General features: G+C 40.9%; 1 pseudogene; it reads right to left on the reverse strand.

Moving 5' to 3' along the window:
- Nucleotides 1-3,076: 3,076 nt before the first annotated feature.
- LOC113463059 (small nucleolar RNA R71) lies at nt 3,077-3,174 on the reverse strand (annotated as a pseudogene).
- Between the last annotated feature and the right edge of the window lie 7,155 nt (nt 3,175-10,329).

Below are 10,329 nucleotides of genomic sequence, written 5' to 3' on the forward strand. Positions count from 1 at the left end.
CTTCTTCTGCATCTTAAGCCCAGGTGCCAACATTCCAATTCTTCTGTATGCAATCTCCCGCACCCACAGCTCTCCCAGCCTTCTCCCGTGATCAGCTCGCTTCCGCTCATCCATGAGTCCAAAGCCACGCGTCCCAGCTCCCAAGCATCTCGTGTCCGTGCGATTCTCAGCTTCCTTCACACGTCCGCATGCAGCTCTTCTCGGATCTCCTTCCTCCCCATGTCATCCCGATTCACAGCGCCTCCCAGCTTCCGTGATCTCAGCGCCAGCATCCCACGTATCTTCTCCATATTCATCTCCTATGCATCCAGCTTCTCCCAGACTAGGTGCAGCGACATCCAGCGTCCGTGAAGCATCCTCCACGCATCTCAGCTCCAGCTCCCATCCGAGTCCGAAGATTTCGCATGCAAGACCCGACCATCCTGAGATCCCAGCTCCGTGATCGTTATCCACTCGCATGCAAACTTTCCAGCAGCCGTCCGCACCCCATCTCCTGCATTCGATCCAGCCATTCGAATCCCAAACGCCAGCGGTCAAGCTTCATCTTCAGCATGAGATCCCAACATCCCGAGATTTCCGCGTTCAACCTCCTTCAATCGATCTGCAGCCGTCCGCGTCCATCATTTTCGCCCGGGGATTCATCTCATCCGGCCATCTGTCACCGCGTGCGAGAAAAGGGGGGGGAGGAGAGCCGGTTATCTCTGCCATTCGGGAGGAAAAACAGGCCATCCCTCATTTGGAAACGAAGTCCCTGTTATTGAAAAGAAAAAAATAGAGAAGGGAAACAGGGGAGGCCCTGTTTCCGAAAATAAAAGAAAAAAAAAAAGAGAAGAAAGAAAGAAAATGAAAGGGGGATTAAAGTTTTTAATGGAAGGCTAAAGTCCTAGGGAGGGTGATGGAGGAACCTTTGATGTATTGCTCTTTGAAGTAAACTCTAAACTTTTGCTTTCAATGATTTATATCTATTGATATATTCTTGATCCATGCGTAGTTATTTTGTAGATAGATCTTTAATGGATTATGATTATTGATATATGGATTGCTTTGGTATTTGATTCGTCGTAGACGTAGAAAGCACGATGAATGCTTAGAAATTGAGTTCATATGTTCATGAAACATATACCATGATTAGATCTATCCTACATTAAATCTTAAATCAAGAACCATAGAGTTTATTCCTTGGATGCAATATCATCAAGGGGGATTCCAGATCCCTACCATTTTTATTTCATTGAATTGTGTTTATTATTCTCTGCATTTTAATTTCTGAAAATCAAAACATAATTTTAATCCACAAATTTATTAAATTAATTAATCTAAAATTATATTAAATAATCTCATATACATTTCGTTTCCTGAGGATTCGACCTCGGACTCCCGAGAATTTACTACTTGTGCGATTCTCCTGCACTTGGGAGAACAATTTTATTTTTGCATCAAGTTTTTGGCACCGTTGCCGGGGAACGGCTGATTTATTAGCATAATTTTAGAGTTAATTTTTAGTTGATTTGTTAGTATTTTTCTTTTGAAAAAAAAAAATTCTTTATTGCTGTTTTTTCTATTTCCTGCACAGTCTGCATCAAACTCTGATATCAAAGAAATTAACCGTCTGATTGAACTCCAATTTGGTTGTCAGGTGCAGGACCTGTGTTTCTTTCATCTGATTGACATTCTGAAACTTTTACGACCATTATATTAATACGAAACTTTACTGCTTTCTGTTTTGAATTTTCTGCACTTAATTGTTTTAGAATCAGAATTTTATTGTTATCATATCTCATTAACCCTTGTTGCTAATTGAAAATTAAATTAAAAAAAAATAGAAAACCTAAAATTTCAAATTCAAATTTCAGAATTCAAGTTTCAAACTTCAACTCATAAAATTTTAAAAAAAAATAAATAATTTGCTTGATCACTTATTCAATGAAATTTAATGTCATGTCATAAAACATTAAAAAAAAAATCTCTTGATTGTTACATATAGTATATGGCATGAGCTTAAAATACTCTAAGGGCTGAACCCATTTAAAAAGATAAGGTCGGGATTTCATCACTCGTCCTTAGCCCAAAAATCACCCCATTGCATAAATATCCTAAGCTTAACTAAAATCAACTAGATGTTGGCCCCTAAGGACATTCGAGCTCAATAGGATGAAGACCACCAAAAGTTGCACCAATTTCGCTCTGTGGCTTAGTTGATGTCTAGGCAAGCTTTGTCCCTATAAGGAAGACAGTTCATCTGTTCGAGGCAAGTGGGTTTTAAGTGGGACCTTTGCGAACGCATCGTGACCCCTCCACTTACCTGGGAGCTTACCTGGTCAACTCGGTTCATTAGACCGGATTGGAGGCTTAGGTGCCCTCTTCAAACCAGTTAGGAGCTGTCTAGAAATTTAAGAAAAATATTAGAAATTGAGGTGTAATGTTTAGTTGCATGTTTGATTGTGAATAGATTTTTGTTTTAGGGTGTAGTTTTAGGATATCTTTAGTTGGTACTTATATTTATATTTATTTTTTAAAAAAAATAAAAATTAATTAAATTTTGTATGCTAGGTTGGAATAGGGACGACACCGGTCGATTAAGTCGTACAACTTTAGATCATCCCTTAGGACACATCCTTGAAATTCCTTCGCAGTATCTCACACCTTGTGAGATGGCAAATTTTCCTGATGATGTAGGAAGTCACCATGGTAATGAAAGTAGACCCCCAGTTATGACACTTCGACAATACTTACATCCCACTAGGACTAGTCAACCTTCATGCATGATTATTCCTGAAAATGTAGGACACTTTGAAATCAAACCAGGAGTAATTCAATTGCTGCCAAAGTATCATGGAATGGAATCCGAGAACCCTTATCTTCACCTTAAGGATTTTGAGGAAATTAGCATCACATTTAGAGTGCCAAATGTATCGGAAGATATCCTTAAATTAACCTTGTTTCCTTTTTCCTTGAAGGATAAAGCCAAAACATGGATGAACTCCTTGAGACCAAGATCGTTAGGAACATGGCATGATATGCAAAGAGAATTCTTAAAAAAAAGTTCTTTCCCGCACAAAGGACTAATTTTTTGAAAAGGTACATTAGTAATTTCCAACAAAAAGACCATGAAACATTTTATGAATGCTGGGAGAGATTTAAAGATTTGCTTCTCTCTTGTCCTCATCATGGTTTTGAAACATGGAGAACCATTAGTTTCTTTTACGAGGGATTGTCTCCACAATTAAAATAATTTATAGAGACTATGTGCAATGTGAAGGAAAAATATCTCGCAAAATCCGATAAAATCGGATGCCAGGTCAGAAAATCAGTTTTAAAATTTTACCTATTTATTTATAACAGGTATAAATAAATAACATAACTATATTATGTTTATCATACCTCGATCCTGCAGCGGAAGATGGTCAAGGTACTCAGGAACAGAATCTGGTACAGGGCCAAGTGCTGGATCAGATACTGGATCGGATGCTAGATCTGGTACTGGATCGGGAACTGGATCTGGAACTGGATCTGGTGCCGGATCTGGTACTGATGGATCTGGTGCTATGCAAGGCCCGGATGTACGGACCCTCTACTTCACACGCACGCCAAGAAATGCAGGTAGGTAGGATGATGTCTGTATAGTGCAAAAACCCCTGGAAGAAAAGAATTTCAAAAATTCTTTCTTTCCTTTTTCTTTTTCTTTCTTTTCCTCTTTCTTCCCATTTCCTTTTTCTCTCTTTTACAGGCTACTCAAAAGATCATGAATCTCCCCTCTCCCCAGATAAAATCTCTAGCTCAGAATGAAGAGAAAGCTAGCCTATTTATAGGCAAAGACAAGGCTGAACCAGGGAAGAGAAAACGCCAAAAGGGAAGAGTGAACGCCAAACGTTTCATGATTTTATTGAATTTTTTTGAACCGTTTGATTTCAATTAAATCAGTCCTATATTAAAGAGGTTTCAAAACCGAAGAGACACGTCTCTTCGGATCTTCAAATGGTAGCCGAAAGAGGGAAGATCAAGCGGCCTTTGATGTATTCGGAAGAAGAAGAAGAACGCGGTCCACGGGAGAAGGTTTGCAGAAAAAAATTGGTCCACTGGACCGAGGAAGAAACTAGAACCAAAAACGTGTCATTCAAATAGAGGGGCAAGCAAGTAAATTTCCAAATCAAATTTGACTTTTCTTAAATGGGTTAATTCAAATGGGCTGAATCAAATGGGCTTGGGTCCATTATTGGTTCTAAATCAAATTGAAGACCAATTTGAAAGATTTTGGATCCGAAAAAATTCCACATGAATCTGATTCATGTGAACTCCAATTAATTCAATTTTCAGATCAATCCGAGTCACACTTGGACTAGAATAAATATGGAATAAATTCTAATAAAATCATCATTAAGCCCAATTACATTCATTTGAATCCAATTCAAAAACAAACTCAACAAATGAGTCCAAATCAATTTCAATTACATTAATTGAAACTTGATTAAACCAGAATACAGACATAATTAAATACACATCCATGAAATTCAGTATGTACCTCATGTTCAGTGCTAGCTGAACATAGACAAAACCAAATCTCAAATGACCCACAATTTAATTCTCAATTAAATTGGATCAAGTCCTTCCTACTTAACTTGACTTATGTGCGTGACTCCGATAGGTTCGAACACTAAGCCGGTAGTACATGAACCACTCCATGCACTAATCGAGGTGACCATCTAGCAATGATACCCGATGTCCGGATAGGTCGAATATGCAAAGCAACATTCAAAAACCCATTCATATGGTTACCGCATAATTCATCCTTTTGACCAACGATGCTTAAGATGACCTAAAGTGAACTGTCACACTTTGGTCCGGTCATCCAAATTGTATTTCAATTAATTAAATTCGAGTGACCAATCACTTGGTTTACCCTGGCCAAGGTTTTACTAAATTGAAATACAGCAAAACATCAACTCCTATAATCTGGAGCGGTCAATCCCTTCTTGACTCATACACAGACTTCGTGAGTACTTGACTGCACCCAGCAACTTTTCAATATCTGAATTAGAAATTCAGATCGTTCAGTGCCAAAGTACAGTGAGTTGCTTGCAAGTCACCGTGATAGTCTCAGGTCTAAGGGATAGTTATGCCCATATGCTTTGTGAGCTAACTCCTGACAGTGGAGTGCTCAACAGGTGAGTCACTGTTCAGCGACGATGTACTCCTACATCTCACCTATATGCCATACCAGTATCTCCACACTCCTTGGTTAAGAGGACAACCAACTAAATGGCATACAACGACCTATACTTGACATAGCTATTGTCCAATTAATAGCTTGTCAATCGGTCGCGAACCAATTTAAGGACTAAATGATAAAACCTCCTTTATCCACTAAATTAGTCCTAAGGACTTCATCACAATACACAGGAGTTCCTATTTGAAGATGCAACACTTGTGATGAAAAGAATGCCAGAATAGATTTTATTATTCATTAAATAAAACATATACATTATTCTTACAATAAAAATTGGCTTTGGGACACAATTTCCAACACAATGGTCTATTTTTAGAAAAGCAACCCGATGAGGCATGGGACTATTTAGACTCTCTCGCAGAGACTGCACAATTATGGGATACAGGGGATAGAGTGAATAAACCTTTGCCTAAGCCTACTAGCATTCCACACGGGGGCCTTTACAACCTTAATACTCAGGATGATATTCAGGCTAAAATGGCAGCCCTTACTAGAAAGGTAGAGGAAATTGAACTTAGAAGGATTGAACCCGTCAAGACCGTAGAACATAACAGCGAGTGTTGTAGGATTTGCGAGATGCCTGGCCATTTCATCACTGATTGCCCCACAATACCCGCATTCAAGGAAGTCTTGCACGATCAGGCCAATGTTATGAATACCTATCAAAAATCTTTCAATAATCCTTTTTCGGGTACTTACAACCCTGGATGGAAGAACCATCCAAATTTTAGGTGGAGGAATGACCAACCTCAACAAGTATATAACCCAACTCCTCCACCTCCGCAACCTCATTATGCACACGCACCCCCTCAAAAATCCAGTCTCGAAGAAACTTTGCAATCTTTCATGCAAGGTCAAGCCAAAATCAATGATGAATTAAGAAATCAACAGACAACGCTGACCACTGTTTTAAGTGCTCAAGAGAAAGGTAAGCTACCAGCTTAACCACAACCTAATCCTCAAGTCTACGGCGGAAGCAATGCATCATCTTCAACTTCGCATAAAGAGCAAGCAAAGAGTATAATAACTTTGCGAAGTGGAAAAGTTATTGACCGACCAGTCCCAGAACAAACTCATGCCATACCTGATTCTGACCCTTTAAAGACAAAAGAAAAGGATAATGAAGAAACTGAAGCACCAACATCTACTGAAAAAATTGAATGTCCTTTTCCTGCACCATTTCCACAAAGATTAAAGCCCTTGCAAAAGCTTGAACCAAACTCTGAAATTCTTGAGCTTTTTAAGCAAGTAAAAATCAATGTACCTCTTCTTGATGCAATAAAACATGTGCCTTCCTATGCAAAATTTTTAAAAGATTTGTGCACTGTCAAGCGTCGTTTAAATGTCAAGAAGAAGGCATTTCTGGCTGAAAATGTGAGTGCAATTTTACAGCATAACATTCTTCCTAAATATAAGGATCCAGGTTGCCCAACTATCTCGTGCATCATTGGCAATTTTAGGATTGAGCGAGCATTGCTAGATTTAGGAGCGAGTGTGAACTTGTTGCCATATACGGTATATGAGCAACTCGGTTTGGGTGAGTTGAAGCCAACAACTGTGACCTTACAATTAACTGACAGGTCAGTGAAGGTTCCTAGAGGGATTATCGAAGATGTGTTGGTCCAAGTAGACAAGTTCTATTTTCCTGTTGATTTTATCGTACTGGACACACATCCGGCTTCCAATTCACCATCTCAGATTCCGGTCATCTTAGGACGTCCATTCCTTGCAACTTCTAATGCATTGATCAATTGTAGGATGTTAGATGTATGCCCTAGAAGCCAATCTGGCTGACACATTATTAATTTTGTACTTGACTATTTATTATTGAATAAATAAAAGGCATCTTTTCATTCATATTGTTTATGTGTCTATGAATCGTCCAAGGAATTAATAAGATGATGATACATATTCTCAAGAGTTGAGAATTTGAGCCATGTATCATTGGTGATTAATTTCCAAATGCTCCTGATCAATGGATCATCACGAGGACGGTGATCGATCCGACCAGTGCACAGATCACTTTCCTTCTGGATGGACGAGACTTGAGTCCACAGTGTAGGGACACTGAAGTGATAGTGCAGGTGCTTGTTAGAGAACAAGGGTACTGAGCGTGACCAAGACAAAAAGTCACTTGGATGTCTATCCACTCGTCAGTGACTTGCTTGATGTTGCAGTAGTGTGACTGGTCCTTTGACCTGCAGTGCTTCGGCTACTCACAGTATTGTAGTTTGACTGCACACATACATGGTCTCTAGCCATATGGGTCCATGTAGTGTAGATTGGCTACAGTAGGTTCACTGTAGGAGTAGGGTATGCACCTATAAGGAATCTATCGACCTTGATAGAAGAGGAGTGATCCTATGTGATTTGTTAGACTGAGTTCTAAGACCTTGGCCAGGGCAGTAATATAAAGTGGAAAAAGAGTTTTCCACTATCGAACTCAAGTCGAATAAATCTTGACATATGACAGACGATGGGGTTTGACGAGTTGTCCATGACCTCCGTCCTGTAGGGATCCACGATAGTAGGACTGTATCACATGTTAACTACACCTAGAGGTTCATCATTCCATTCTGCTGGGTAGCCACTACATGCTGCTAGGTGTCACTGGTGGATGGTGGGACTCACAGGGATTATCTCGATGATCGATAAACCCTAATGAGTTGAGTTGGAATCATTCCAACCCATTGAAAGGAGTTTTCAATGATATTGAGATAGAGATCACAATATATCTCACTACCAGTCAGAATAGAACCTATGGGGTCACACACACTAGAAGTATTGACCGATCCGATGGTTGAAATCATGATTAAGAATCACAAGTAATCAATTTGATTGATAAAGAAGTTGAAGAAGGAACCAAGGGAATTAATTAATTGGACTTGAAACAAGAGTCCTACTTCGGGTAGGATTCCTAGAATCCTAATTGGATTAGGACTGGAAATTCTAGTTGGAGTAGGACTGGAATTCCTACTTGGAATAGGATTCCTACAATCCTAATGAGATTAGGAATTTTGAATTAAAATAGGATTCCTACTTGGAGTAGGATTCCTAGAAATCCTAATTAGATTAGGACTTCGGATTCAAATAGAGTCCTAATTGGATTAGGACTAAAATTAAACAAATCCTAATTGGATTAGGATTCCTTAAGTCTAAATTAATTAATAATCTAATGAATCAACATGACTCCTAATTGGATTAGGATTGAAGAGTTCAATTGAGTCATGGTTCATTCAAGTCCTAGTTGGATTAGGACTAGCATAGATTGAACCCAATTGGCTAATCCTAATTGGATTGGGATTAAACCATAAGAGAGGCACCCAATCCTCTTTGGAAGAGGATTAGGGCATCACAAGAAGGAGGGATCACGCCCCTCCTCCTCTCCTTGTGTGCGGCATGAAGAGAGGGGCCGGCGCCCCCCTTCTCTCTTTGGAAAGTTATCTAGGGCTCCAACTTTGGAGGAGCCCTTGATGGCTATAAGAGGGACTATGAGGCCGGCACCCTAGTGCATTGAAACCTCTCTTCCTCCAAGCCGTGGTCCTCTCCTTTCCTTGGTGTTCTCAGCCGCAAGCAAGGGAAAAGCTCTCCAAGTGTTGGCGGCCTCCTTCCCTTCCCTTCCTTCATCCAACCAAGGAACAAGAGAAGGCTGCGTAGGGGATCATCTTCTTCCTCTTCTTCATCCTTCTTCTTCCTCCTTCTAAGCACAATCAAGAGTTGATTGAGAGGGAGGACATCAGCCATCAAAGCTATCTCTGCAAGGGAGCTAGCACCCCGGTGAGATAGAAAGCTTGGATCGAATCCCGCTTCGTGTGGATACCCGTAGAGGCCGGACATTTGAACGGCTTCAAGCGAACCCTCTTCCAAAATCACGAATTCAGATTTGCGGTGATCATCTACCCGCGCAAGGTGAAGATTTGATCTTCCTAATAGTTTTAAAAGTTTTAATTCTTACCTAATTACGAAAGGTCTCGAAACAACGTTCATGCGATGAACGTCGAGCCCGTGCATGCTGATTCCGCTGCCATCTGAAAATTTTTTGAAATATCAGCGGCATGGGCGGGTTCCCAACAGTGGTATCAGAGCCTAGGCTTCGTAGATTAAGGTAAGAATTAAATATCTAAAGGCTTATTAGATCTGAAAATTGAATAATCATGCATGCTGAAAAATTCTGCATGCAGATTTTTCAGGGGTGCTGATTTTTACATGCTGATTTTTATCTGATAAAAAGATGATTCTAATTGCATTGTTAATGGGATTACAAAGTTTAGAATCATGATTAGCATGATCAGCGACCTATGTCATGATAGAATTAGTTAGTTTTCAGATCTGAAAATTATAATTGTTGCATACGGTGATGATCATAGGATTCAAACCCTTTTGGTATCAAAGGTAATGACCTGCGATGTGATCTGCGATGTCATGTGATTTTTCAGATGCTTGCATGCATCTTATTTGATGTTTTGAGAGGCCTGCGTGCCTCCTAAAAGGAGATGTAATTTATTTTTATTTTTATTTTACATCTGGTTGTATTTCTGTGATGTGATGTACATCTGTTACGGGGGAACTTAGCTACCATGCCCCACGTGACCGGCACGCGCGCCCGGGAAGACTACGGCTGCCCCTTGATCCAGCAATCCGACCTCGGGTCGGATATCTTCGGCTCCGCAGCCCGACCCCGAGTCGGCTGCCCCTTGATCCAGCAATCCGACCTCGGGTCGGATATCTTCGGCTCCGCAGCCCGACCCCGAGTCGGCTGCCCCTTGATCCAGCAATCCGACCCCGAGTCGGCAATCTCTGACAACAACAGACTGTTCCCCTGAGGCACGCCGCGGCCCCCTGCTCCACTACTCCCTGCAACGGCCGTATCCGACGCTGTTTCACGATCCCCTGTAACAGCCGTACAAAGCGGAACTCCACTACGCCCTGCCATAGCCGTACCCAGCGCTGCCCCACGACGCCCTGTAACGGCCATGTCAGTGGCAACCCCATCGCGCCACACGATGACCAATCCCCAAAAGAACCCCCCAGCCTGGTATATATGTGGCTGGGGGGGAAGGGGGAGGGTAAGCAAGATTTTCCAGAGTATCATCTTACCTGCTACC

This window comes from Phoenix dactylifera, chromosome 13, assembly GCF_051530095.1.
Source record: "Phoenix dactylifera cultivar Ajwa chromosome 13, Ajwa_hap1_PhDact_Kaust_v1.1, whole genome shotgun sequence".
Lineage (NCBI taxonomy): Eukaryota > Viridiplantae > Streptophyta > Magnoliopsida > Arecales > Arecaceae > Phoenix > Phoenix dactylifera.